Genomic DNA, 13,728 nt, shown 5'->3' with positions numbered 1-13,728 from the left:
TGATTCAAAATGGAAACAAGGAGGCTATAATAATAATACATATGAACACAGCCTCAATTCACTCTTACCTGACTTACTTAAATTAGGCCGAAAACGCTAGTTAAACAGTAATAAGGTATAGTCTAATAATTTGCGACAGCTAGGTAGAATTAACACCAAACCTGATAACACCGCTTTGATGACAAAAAGTTTCTTCGGGATGGCAACAAGAATATACAACAACTTCCCGCAGTAATATTAAAAGGAGGGAATGTAAAACAGTTAAAAAAAAACATTATCTACAATTTTTAGTTGCGAAGGCTTTTTATAATGTTGATGAATATGTTAGAGACACAGTAACCTAGTTTGCTACTTTTGGCTCAGCAATAAGAAAGGAAGCAATTACTTGCATTTGAGGGAGTACGTCACGTAGCGGATAGGACTCGATAAATTCGCTCCTCACTTCAGAAGTCGCCGTGGCCGAGCGGTACCGACCGGCGGCACAAACCCCAGCAGCGCTTGACTCCCGAGTTCGAATCTCGACACGAATATCAGATTTTTTGTTTTTTAATTTTTATTTTTTATTTTTTATTGCTTCTCTATTTGTCTTGTTTATGGGGAGCTAGGACACCGCTCCTTACTCTCAGGAGATGAGGATATTTTCGTATGAGTTTTGTTTTTGTTTTTCACAAGTGCAGTGATGTACACGCATCAGCTCTAAGAGCTGCTAGTGTATTATTTCAATAATAATAATAATAATATAGTATTATGAGAGTCCTGGAGTGGAGACCCCGTGCTAACACCTGCGGTAGAGGACGATCACCAAAAGATGGACAGACAATATCCGGCAACAAGCTAGCGTAAACTAGATGCGAGTGGCAATGAATAGGCAAGACTGGAAAAGTAGAGAGGAGGCCTATGACCGAAGACGGGCGCTATAAGGGCTGTTATAGATAGAGATAGATAGATAGTATTATGAGGTAGATATGTATTTTGAAATTTATGAATTGTTAATTGTCCATAAGAAGTATGCTGCATGTGAAACTGTGACTATCTGTATGCCTTATGGCACAACATAGTGTTACTGAAAATAACCTGTCATTTATATCCACCTGATTTCACCTCTGATTGAAAAATAAATGAACTTGTAATTTGTATTTTGAACTTAAAGAATGCAAATTACCTAATAATTTTTTATTTTTATTTTTATTTTTTATGTACCTAGTATTTTCTTTTCCTATCAATGTTTGTTTAACTCAACTTGGTAATGCCGTGCCCCCAGATACTTAAACTACCAAACCATACCTAAGTTCAAAATACACACAGAAAATAGGCTCTTCAACCAGAATGTAATCGCATAAACCTATAAATTCATAATCTATTCCATATAACAATACAATACACATCAAGCAGCACAGGAAACAGGATTACCTGCATTACTTATAGTTGCCAAACACAAGTAAAATTTAATTGTATAGAAGATGTTTCCTTATATTATTAATAAAATCACTCACTAAATCTACCTGTTCCAGTAGGCTACTATGTACAGTAACAAGGTACAACTGATTCATTCAATGATTTGGAAACGTCTTGGATATTGGACTACCCTGCTGCCAGGTTATCAGTATAAATAAATCAATTAGAACATCTTGCAATGAAATTTCATACTCACCCTATCTAAATTTTCTACCTAAGTTCCCAGCTCATTTTCCTATGTAGATCTGCCAGATCATTTACATGACACTGCACCATAAGACTACAACGTCTACAACTCATACTTTACCCGCCGTATCAGGTATTAGTCCAATTTTTGCTAGAGAGATAAAGTTTGTTTTCACACATACGTATTGGCCGGGCAAAAGAACGACAGCACTGCACAACCTACAGGAAGCCATTTTACTCACTTAGCAAAAACCTGCGCTATTATTTTCATGTCATTTCATGTTTTTGCAACATAAAAATTACGTATTTTAACGATGTTTTCAGTTTTCTTCTGACAGCTACGTAAGTACCTACTGACTGATATTTGCGTTCGGATAAATGAACACTACTATCCTATCATAAAATTTTTAAAACACATGTGATCACGGCCATATTTTTAATTCTACTTTACACGCTAAATAATTTACTTACACTAAAACATTGATTTCTAAAATTTAACGGTACTAAAATTGTTATCTAGTTCCGATTTTCATAAACTCGTTCGTGAATCAACCGGTCGTGTTCAAGATTGCGTTTCATTATTTTAGTTTCCGAACTGGTAGGTTTGACAACTGATATCAATGACTTTTGACACCGTCAATTTTGACAACTTAATACTACTAAGAGGCTACTACAAAACTCGCAAATCGAAGCTCGCATCGCACCGTCTCTCTCACTCGCGCATCAATCATCACAAGCGTCAGCGGGACGGCAACATACGAAGCTCGAGTTTTGCACTTCATGGTATAGGGCCTGATTATCTATTCTGCGCTGGTGTTATCATAGATTACATTAAATTAAATATTCATTAAATATTTTCCCGCCTTTGTATTCATAAACGAAGTCACTATTCAATTACAATCGCGATTCGGACCACCTCCTACCTACCGTAATGAACGTTTAAATTATTATTAATAGATAGAACACATTGCAACGTATATATTTTACAATTGCTCGCACCTGTATGTTTGTTAGAAAGAGACAAAATGACACTTTAGACAACACTAATGCACTAACCTGACAAGCTCTTTACCGAAATATTAAAACTCATTTACGTCTACGCTTCATCTTTGTTTAATGTCGTTAATCATGCATTTGATGTTTTATATTACAACTGTTCTTGTCTATAGATCTATCGCCATCATCACTTTCAAATCAATGCTGCCAACTCAATATTAAAAATTATTAAAGGTGGTCATACATTATCTAAATCTCTCTTAATAGTAAAACTTATATAATATGAATAACTATATAACTAACTTAACCTAAGCTAAATAGTCAATAAATAACTTATAATACAATAGTACTACTTAAAAACCTTTAACCATAATTATAGTTGCGATAATGAATGGGCGTCTTTCATTGGCAGCACTCGCGTTGTAACCTGTGTGTGTAGTTATTGTACGACCTGGACAATGCACGACCGAATTTGCAGGACCTGATAATTCAATCACATGTCACTTGGAACACGGATCGAGCTTTATCATCCTGTACCGATAATGTTCAAGGTGCTATTGGACAACCTGATTTTGTACGACCTAACATTGTACGATGTGATATATCTAATCCAAAACGAGTTCGTATTATCAGGTCGTACAGTGATAGCTGAGCAGTATAGGGTCGAGCATTACTGGTCCCCTAACCTGTCACTGTCAATTCAATTCGATAACCAATAACCTAAAGAAATCCCGCGGACTATTCTTTTATTTGTGTTAATCTTGGAAGTATCATGAAAATAATACTATCCCTATCCTACCGAAAGAGCGATATGAAGACTCGCCAAACGATCACAACAAACGACCAAGTCCACCTCGCCAAAAGTACCCACAACATCTCACAAAAAGGGAACTTGAATGTAAGTAGGTACCCTTGTTTATTTTTAGTATAGATGTTAAATTTTTAACCGTGACTTTGATGAAATAATTTTTTGTTTTGTAAATAATTCAGCCACGATGACGAGACCTAGTTATCCTGCACACTAAATAACATGATAATCAGTTATTAACCTGTTTTGACGGAAAATGATTGTAATTGTACTACTAATGAACCTTATTAACAAAGTTAATAATCAAGCAATGGACCTAACTTAACCATTTATTTCCTGATAATATCTATAGTCCACAACCAAATCATTTATCTATTCTCCTTCTGTTATTGTTTTAATGATTTTATCAAGAAGGCACAAGTTCAATTAGGTAAAGTTTGCTAGCATACCTAAATTTTATCAATCTGATGCTGTAGTAAGATCACTTGCAATCATTTTAGTTAGTAGATAGGGCTTTTTCTAATCATTATATTTAATTGAAATGTAGATATGTTTGTTTGCAATGTGGCTATTACTTGAAATAATTCTCAATTATTGAAGTTAACCTGCTGTCATAACATTTTAAAGTGAATGAAATTGATCTTTGACCGAGAATAAATTTACTTTCACCGAACTTAGACCCAGAATAAAATATATCTATATTTAATTCTATTCTTAAATGTAGTTACGCTATTTAGACTAAACTGCTTACACACTACTTAGTCTATAAATAGTCTAACAACTAGAACCAGATTTTGATGCTTAGATTTTGATTTTGGTTTTTACTTTGTTTCAGCGCTGAGTATTTATTTTTAGTCACAGTCCTAAGAGCTAAGGAAAACATTCATTAGAATGGTAGTAAAGGTATGCTATAAATGGTTTTCTAATTATCTTCATTATGTTCCAGAAATCTGTCATACTATGTACTCTTAAAATTTATTAATGTTCTTTACATTATGAATTTATTTATAACCATACTAAAATATATTTCAGGTGACCTGGGCCCGGGGAAAACTCTTGCCTTTTGTCCTGTGGTTTACACACTAGCAAGGGCTATGCTGAATTGCTGATGTACCGAACACTGCTGAGCATCATTTATTAAGGTACAGTAACTTAACTACCTATACTACCTCTATTTTTTTTTTATACCACGTCGGTGGCAAACAGGCATGCGGCCCGCCTGATGTTAAGCAATTACCGCCGCCTAGGAACGCTTGCAACACCCGAAGTATCACTCGCGCGTTGCCGACCCTGCATAACATTACCTACCTTATCTATAAATTATTCTATACAAATGGGAAGTTATATGCAGATTCATATTACTTAATTAATTTTCTTCTTTCATTTGTTTCTAGAAAACCCATCTTTCCTACCAGTCCAGCCCTAGTTAACTTACTATTACTCTATTGTCTTTGTTACTCAGAATACTCTTTGCTTCACTCCCAATTCATCATCATCATCATCATCATCACATCAGCCACAGGACAGCCACGGATGGACACAAGTCCCCCGCACAATCCAGTGGCCTCGGTTGGTGTCAGCTATTCTCAATAAACTATTTAGTTAACCAAACCAACAATGCTCCTACTACCATGACAATCTAAAGGAAAACCGATCTTATCTTAATTGTTATTTTTCACATCATGACATGATTGGTATTTTATTATCTTTTTTTTTTTTCTTGATGATTTCAATATAAATTCTTATACTTGACTGACATTTATGTAAATTATAATGTAATTTTATATTGAATGAATAAATAAAGTAAACTACTTCAATGTGTTAGAATGAATGCAGAAACAACGCAGCATCAATACAAACCGTGATGCGGCTTAACGATGCAATAAATGATTAATTGTATTTTTTTCTTATATTAATTAATAAATAATAAAATAAATGATGTTAGAGTTGAGGGACTCTGTAGATATCATCTCTTTATTTCAAGCATTAATTTTATTCGTTTGTGCCCCCACTGTCTGCAACCATCTAATAACCTATGCCAATTTCAGGTTTTCTAGTTTCTATTACAATCTGACAGTATTCCTACATCTCTTTAATGATGGGCCTGGTTGTACTTGCCTTTTCTAATTTTTCATTTGTTATTACCCTCCTAACTTCAGGTAAACTCTTGTTCTCACTATTCAACTTTATGATCTCTGTAATGTTAAAATACCACAAACAGGACCTATCACGCCAAACACACGAGCAACATTTATCTCGACGTTTCGACCACTAATAATATATTGATATAAAGTGCTTATATGCTACCATAATGTAATGATATAATGTGGAAAAATAGGCGCGCGCACCCAGACGTGGAGTTGCGGAAAACAGCCCGCTACTACCTATAACTATACTCAATGTGCTTGGAACTTCCTAGGCTTGCTATGTTCATGGGGTCGAACCGTTTTTACTTGACTTTACACAACTCAGTCACTAACGTATTTTACTTATATCAAATTACTACTACTACTACTTAATTCACTATTAAATTACTTAATCACTTAAGATACTATACTATACTATACTATTTTTAATGTGATCAACTTATTTTTCTTCACCCTTTATCTAATTAATCACAACATCACTAACTTCGATCTTTTATTCACTCACTGTTACTAATAGTCGCTAAAATGAACATTTTTTTTTTTTCCCAGGGCAACGTGTACAAGAATGCCGCACCGATAAGAAAAGACTACAAGCTGCTTTAGAACAATACAACTACCTATTATGAGCTCCTATTTCCCACTTATACTTTTCCTTTTTCACGTCAACAAAATTGTTGCTATAACCAATTGTCACATGACAATAGATTATAACAACACTCGACCTAAACAAGGCAAAATCAACTTAATATCATATCTACAAGCAATGTAACATAATTGAATTTAACTAATAATTGATTTAGCAGAGAAATGATTATTTGAGGACCCAGTGAAACAAAAATGGAAAGATAAAAACTTAGCAAAGCATAATAAATAAAGTAAATGGTAATAATTACTAAAATATACATATTATCCTGGTTACTACGGCACCAAAATTGTAACGAATCCTACCTTAAACTAGATTTAAACTCTTAACCTAAAGCTTACTCCGATGCCTACAAACCGAATTTATTTATTATTACCTTATTATGGGTTCTCAACCTACAAAATTAGACCTAATTGCAGTTGATTTACCTTATTTAAGTCATAAAATTGGCCAAGTGATCGCTAGCGGTCTAGTATAAGGAACCTACGTTGTGTCCTAGAAAGTAACCCTTTAGTACGTTTAGTATAATGGGAAAAGAGCTCACTTATTATATAATTTAACTAAATAATAAAGAGAAGATAAAAGAAGAACAAATGAAGAATGTAGTTAGTTGTTTAAAGTAGTCTGTCAATAGTCTATGATATGTTCGTGTGGAAGAAGGTATTTTATTTCGCAGCTAAAGTTCAGAGGCCCACTCCCCGCCTCTGAAAGTGGCCTTCGCCCCGTACTGGACACGCCTCCTCTGCGTTAGCCCTGAAGGAGCATACTACCTCTTCCTTGTTAGGAAATAAAACATATCTTTATGTTATAAGAGAGGACATTTCAAAGGGAAGTCAATTATAGCCTGAGGCTGTTCCTGGATCAAACCCGTGATCACAATACTCCTGTAGTAACAAACCCAACTTCAGCAGAATGTAGAGATAAGTTATAGTGCTTTATTATATTGATTAATGAGTAGTTTCCGGATCACCTGGTACCGGCTAACCACTGACTTGCTCTGCCTTAGTCTTAATCAATATGACTTACATTGTAAGTTTACAGAAGAAAAATAGAGCCTTATTACTTATTGAAATAGTTGATATTAATAGCCACTACAGGTTCATACAATCCAAGGTCCATTGCCAGGAACGACCACAGTCTTCAAAGGAGATTCTACTTTCAGCAAATAAATATTATTCCATTGTGAGTTGTTGAATTATTTTGTCTCACTTGTATTTGAGGCTACTAGCGTTTGTAACTTAGGACATTGAATGAAAAGTGAAACGCCGAAACCCTTCATTCGTCGGACGTCAAGGTCAGTCATTTAGTTGTCTATATTTATGTAAGTATGTCGCCATGAGTATGGCTAGGTTCTGAATGTAGCAGGCAAGCTTTAAAGCAGCCTTAGGCAAATTGGTAAGTAGCTGTATAGTTAATGGAAAGAAAACACAATTAACACACACACAAGTAAAGTCAAATAAAATAAAATAGAGCAAATACAACATCCACCTTACCAAGTGGAAGTAAACACAATTGACACACACAGATAAATATCAAATCAAATAGATAGAGCAAATTCAACCTCCACCTTACCAAGTGGAAGTAAACACAATTCAAGCCTACCATATCCTAGTCCTACTTCTAAACTAACCAACTAATCTACACGATACAGCAAACTAGAAGCCCGGGCTCCACATTTAGATTACTCGCGGAGTCTCTCTCAAGGTGCAGTGAGAGAGCCTATTCTAAATTACCCCTACGTCGAGTGGGTGGCTCTGTTTCCTACGCCTATCACCCGTGTGCTCACCAGTATCTGTCGTGTTAGGATTGGGATAGACAAATACCGATGCCGAAGAATAAGTGTGTGAATAGATAAATAAATAGATAAGGAGGACAAGATCTTGGTTGATTTAGGACACCGGTATGGCATCCCAAACCCTCCAAAACCCAGGGAGAAAATTAGGCCTGTCTCTTCCGGTATAATACAAGACCCCGCCCTTACTCCATAGGCGTACACTGACACTGAAGAACGTTCCCAGGGAAAGTCAGCCTGTCCGTTACCACCGCTAGGTGACCTGGCTCCCATTCCCTAAGAATCGGCTTTTACTGAGCCGAAACTCGATAAGTCCTCTACTATTCCAGAAATATTTTAAAATCACAACTGATTGTGATCCCCAAACCCCATAATGAATTAATACGCAATTCCCAGCAATGGATACCCTAATACCAAAAGCCTTCGGTACCAAGATACACAAAGCAGGGAAATCACACACCAATTCACTATAAAAATAACACAAAACAATTTAAAAATACGATAGAAATAAATCCAAGTGTCCCAGAGAGAACCTCTCGAGTCCGTGTCGAAGAAAAGAATCCCCCCTCCTTTCGCGCGCTCCTATTTATACCCCAATTCCGGCGACAATGGCGACAATGGCGACCGATAGTAGAAACAGGCCGCGGCCATTGCGTCGGGCAGGAAAGGCTCTGCCGCGCTATTTCCACGTTCGTACTGGATAGTTTAATGTTGCCAATAATCTCGTTCGCATATTTATGGGTAGATTAGCTTTATTTGTTCATAATTTACCTTTATTTAATAAAATTAATAAATTAGTTTAGCCTCTCCTAATAAACCTATGTTCACATAAGGCGAAACATTACGGACCATAGGCCGTATTGTTACACTTGTCTAAAGAACTTGAATCCTGATATGCTATGATGAGCCCTCTTGAAGTCGTAAAAACTGGACCTGGAATAATAAGATAATCATAATCGTCATCATCGTCTGCCAAAATACTTCTACAGCTGAACATTGCAATCCAAAGAAAAATATAATGCAATAGAATATATATGTACAATGGTCTCAGACAGCACTGTTCTTAAATATATTTTCTCAAACATGACATGAAATATTGACGTTGTGTTACAAATAATAGGCCGGAAGTATCGCGCTGCAGGCCTGTGGCTGAGCTGCGTGCGCGCGTCACTCTAGCGGCCTGCAAAGAGATTTCATACAACCTTGCAGGCCGCTGACCGGCAATGCGACCGTCTTTTGTTTCAACGCGCGCCCTGCGACACGCACGCGGCCCACGCCCAGCAACACCGCCCGCAGCCGCCCGCCGCCAGCAGCCAGCGCACACACAACAGGAACAGGGCGACCAGACTAGCGTCCCGCCAGCTCCATTTCTTGTTTGCTTTTTATTTTATTTCATGTAATGTTTGAGAAAAGCACTATACAAGCCTCGTCTCCAAGTCTATATCTGCTTGGCCGGCAACTCCCTACGTCCCTGCCTCTACAGTAATGTACTATAAGTAAGAATAACACTGGCCTGATACTTCTTGCATAGGTAGGGAAACCGGGCAGAGTATCTCGGAGCGTACTGTAGGGCTTCAGGCTTCAGCGCTCCGAGGCAGCAGAGCGGAGTGATGGTGGTGAAGAATTGGGTCGAAGCAGGAAAAAGAAGGGCAGCCCTTATACCCAAGTAGCTCAGTGAAATGGGTAGCTATTACCGAGTAAATAAGTAGGTATTATTTATTTCTAAAAGAAACCACATTTCGACTTACGCCTTGCTAAATAGTAAAGCGAATGACAGAGAAAAACAAAATATAACCAATCATTTGGAATTGTTCTCTTCTGTAAGCGGCCAATTGTGCACCGTAGAGGTTTGCCGTGTTACAACAAAGGCCTTCTTCAAAGATCGCCACCATCACTAGCCTAAATATGTTGTGTCTTTTATTAAGTAGGTAAAAATATTTTTTTTACGCAAAAAAGGCGCATTAATTCGTAGAATTTTGGAGAAGAGCCCACAATTATTATAAAATGAAAAATCCGCGATCAGAAACGGAACAAAGTAAAACGATCAAAAGGAAGTCAATAATGTTTGTGAACAATTTAATACGTTAAATATATCAAAGGAACGTACATATAAAATATAACTGAGTTTGTCGTCTTGTGAATTTTTACAAGATATAATATTAGGTATCCGCACAATAGACATTACGTGTACATTTATTTAACTGGTACGAGTACCTACTATGAAACTCAGTGCGCACGGTGATAAGGATAAGTGACGTCCTTCATACAGTTTGCGACAATTAAGTGTCAACTCTCAGTGAAAAGACTTCAGTTGAATTCAAACGTCAATTAGTTTTTTAATGATTGTGGTCGTATTTCCTTTGAAAGTACTCCTCTCCAATAGTGATCAGGGTGGCTTTGCAGTGGAACGTGTTGTGCCGAGAACAGCGCCACATCTTTTTAGGTCCTTCGCGACCTCTTTTAATATGGTACATGTAGCCTTGATGTTTAATCATGACGTTCCCTTTATTGGACATGACGTACTCCAGATCTAGAAAAATTATAAAAGCATATTGTGAATTTTATCGGCTTAATAGAAAATGCTTAAAACTAGCTATATTATACAGATATAGTGAAAAAAGTTTTTACACAAGCCAAGTAAAATCATTAAATCAATCTTTTGTCAGGGTCATAAAGATGTGGAAAAACTTTTCTCACTTTAACTGTACTTTCGCGAAAAGTGATAGGTTATCAATTGTCATGTAATATTTTCCCAACTAATCGCTCCGAAGAAGGAGAAATGTTTGACCATGATACTAAATACGCTAACCGACAAAGTGTATAATATTTGTATAAACCGTGAAAATAATCATTTTAGAATTGATAGGAAAGATTCATGTTGTTTACTAATTGCTCCGATTGGTAGCACGTACGAGAAGTAAGTTCTATTCCCAGCTTAATTTTTCCGTTGTTTTCAGGGCATCAAAAATTATTTTTTGGGACAGCATACAAAATGCTTGAATTTGTTTATAAATATTTTCAAAGATGAGGGCTGGGAAAAAATCGCATATTAAAACAGCAACAGATATAAATAACATATAATGCAAAGCCGCTTTTATAATGTACGAAATTTTATAAAACGGTGTTTAGGTAACTTTTCTTGTTAATAATAATAATAATTTGAATCTACCTTTATTTATGACAGTGGAAAAACACTACTATGTGATGTCACACGTAACACGTTCATCTCTGTATGACTGTTTTGTTTCACAATAAAAAAATAAATGGTAAGTAGCGCCATACCTACTGCATAGGTATGCATTTTGCAAAAGAACAGATACATATTATACACTTTTCAAAAATTTAGTTTAAATTCAATTTTCACACGAATCATGTTTTTCTCTGCTAAACATTGACTGCACTTAATCCAGAAGTTGTTAAATACCACATTGTCATAAATACAATATTAGCATTAACTATTTTCACCGTTTGAAACATAGAAGACAAATTGTTCCCCAGATTGCAGCAGTAGATAAATTTAATTATCACCATACACAACATTTCTTACCGTATCATTCTATTATTTAGGCCTTTCTTGGCAGGGCTAATAAGTTATGCGAAAATGTTCTAAACCTCAACAATATTTTTTGTTTTTGGAACTTGTTTTAGTAACATCAAAAGCGAAATTAAAGAATAACATGTTAATTTTTGCATACTACTCGTATGTCCAAATTTCAGTCATCCATCACTACTTAAGTACCCACTTACAGTAAAGCGTAAACAGGCAGCAAGCGCGGGGCAAATTCTATTCTATTCTATTCTAAAAAACGAGTTGCCTTTTTTGGCTGATTTCTCCATTTCACTAAACAAATTCAGGGATTTGATCAAATGACTGATTCTTTAGGCAAATGGTTAAATAGGTGAGGCATTTTCACATCCCGCGTGACTTTGTCATTTCCCTGAGAGATTTGTTCAAATCTCTGTTTTGGTTCTGCGATATATAGACGGATGACGTTACGGAACCCTTCATCATACAGTCTGACTCGCACTTGGCCGGTTTTTTTAAATAAACATACATAACTATATCATTATTATTCGATACCCGAAAAATCTAATTTCGGGTGATGGTTGTGAGCTTTGTTGACTGCTACGATGAAATCGTCGATCGTATGTATTGTCGCCGGGCAGCTCTGATGCTGGTGAGTCGAGCATCTCCACCGTATCTTTTTACCCGTCGTATAGCTTGCCGAGTAAGTGTACCCGTTATATTTTACCATCTGGTTGCCACGCTTTGAGAGTACATATTGAACTGGAACAATTGTTTTTTGTTATCAACAAGGAATGGGAGAACGAGATCGAAAAATTTTAGAGGGCGTGACAAGCTAATACCAATAAAAGGCTAAGAATTCTGCAACGTTTTCTGCAAATAAATGTTTTTAGGGTTTGTTTTAATTGGTCAATGTTCAGAGTAAACCACATCAAAAATGTGAGTAGAGTTTCTTTGAGAACTAATAATTGTACTTCGTTCTACTGTCGGATGTACTTCAAAATCGGTATATACAAAAGAATATATATTTAGGTCCCGGTGCTAAGTGGGGTACGGAGGCCCTTCTTACCTCTTTCGTCTATTTTGTGACTATCGCAATCATGCAAAGAAAAACTTATCCAAAATATTTAGTCATAGTCATAGGTTTTTTTCACACGTTTGACTTTTTATTTCAACACTAATATCGTAAATACTAAATTTATTTTAAATAAAGATATGTCAAAACAAAAAGTCTTTTATTCATTATACTACTACATACTAAGTTGACTTTTTTAATGACACACTTTTCCGTTGCATCTAATCTATATTTATTAATTTATAGCTTATTTGTTACTTCAAGTCCTCACAAACATTAAGTTTGTATTTCTGAGTACTACAATTAATCGTTAACACATTGGCTGCCATGAGCACCACCCGGTGGGTCACGTAATTTCTTCTGTGTGGCCATGAGCAGCACCGGTGGGTCACGTAATCTTCTCTGTATACCTCAGTAATAGGACGATGCTGTGTGGGTGGGACTACTAAATTTGTGTGGGGCGTGTGAGCAAACTTTGGGAGAGTAAAGGGTGGGCAGCCAAAGTGTTAATATCCTAATGATTATGCTGATCTTTTATAGCCACAACTTCATCTTGAATAGTGTAAATCGCCGCCCGGCATTTGAAATTATGGTGAGTGGAGCATCTCCAGCGTATTTTGGGCCCTTTAGAAATGGTGCTGGAAAACTTGTAGCCGCCATACTTTATTAGACGTCTTCCTTTATACGATGTAACAAATTCCACTGAAAATAAAAATGTATTCAAACAAAGTTCAGAATAACTTGTTGACAAGCGGTGACAAATATCGCTAGTTGCGGTACAGTCAGCATCAAAAGTAGCTGGCTACTTTTGTACTTTGTCGTTTTACAGCCACGTACGCGTAGTGCCATACAAGATTGACAAATGTGTTAATGTGACAGAGTAAGAAGTAACCAGCTACTTTTGATGCTGACCGTACTTTGCGGCGTCGCAAGGCTACGGATTTATAACTGATCGGACAGCCACGATAATCTAACCAAACTCTACGTATTTCTCGTATTATGTAAGAGTAAGTATTATGTGTGCCATGTGCGAAACTTTTGATATAATAAGTGATAATCCACGTCGTGTTTGGATAATTTTTAGGTTGTACAGTCACGAG

The 13,728-nt window shown here is 36.3% G+C and overlaps 1 long non-coding RNA gene across 2 annotated transcripts; it reads left to right on the top strand.

Moving 5' to 3' along the window:
- The first annotated feature begins 3,116 nt into the window (after positions 1-3,116).
- LOC141432393 (uncharacterized) lies at positions 3,117-8,886 on the top strand. Of its 2 annotated transcripts, none has more exons than XR_012451830.1 (4): positions 3,117-3,539; positions 4,281-4,348; positions 4,478-4,587; positions 6,142-8,886. It is a non-coding gene; the product is annotated as an uncharacterized lncRNA (long non-coding RNA). The 2 variants fall into 2 exon arrangements; XR_012451829.1 differs by having other exon boundaries at positions 3,119-3,535.
- The last annotated feature ends 4,842 nt before the right edge of the window (positions 8,887-13,728 follow it).

This window comes from Choristoneura fumiferana, chromosome 11, assembly GCF_025370935.1.
Source record: "Choristoneura fumiferana chromosome 11, NRCan_CFum_1, whole genome shotgun sequence".
Taxonomy (NCBI): domain Eukaryota; kingdom Metazoa; phylum Arthropoda; class Insecta; order Lepidoptera; family Tortricidae; genus Choristoneura; species Choristoneura fumiferana.
Note: the sequence above shows the minus strand (reverse complement) of the source record. Positions and strands in the feature narration are given on the sequence as shown.